Raw genomic sequence first — 395 nt, 5'->3', positions numbered from 1 at the left:
GGAGGGCGTCTCAGCGCCCTGGAGCCGGGGGGGAAGGAGGGAGGATGTTTTGTAATAATTTGGCGAGCGCTGCCGCGGGGGAAGCGGAGGCGCACCGGCCGCCGCTCCGCCGGTACCGGCGCCTGGCGGGGCAGCGCCCGCAGCTCACGCCGGCTCCTGCCGGGGCCCCACTGGTGTCACGCCGTAAAAATGCTGCTCTCGGCTGGAATTTGGCAGCCTAGCCCCTGACGGGGTGGGAAAAGCTCTCCTCCGCTTGCAGAGGGAGCTGCGGCCCTGCGGCTGCAGGGAGAGGGGATGGGGAGCTGCGCTGAGCCGGGCAAGGCTGGGGAGGGGGATCTAAGGGCAGGGGATGTGCCCGCGGATTGCCGGCAGGAGGTGTCGCTTTGTCCTGCGGG

The sequence above is a fragment of the Passer montanus genome, unplaced genomic scaffold, assembly GCF_014805655.1.
Source record: "Passer montanus isolate IOZ18808 unplaced genomic scaffold, ASM1480565v1 scaffold101, whole genome shotgun sequence".
Lineage (NCBI taxonomy): Eukaryota > Metazoa > Chordata > Aves > Passeriformes > Passeridae > Passer > Passer montanus.
This window is presented reverse-complemented; position numbering follows the sequence as displayed.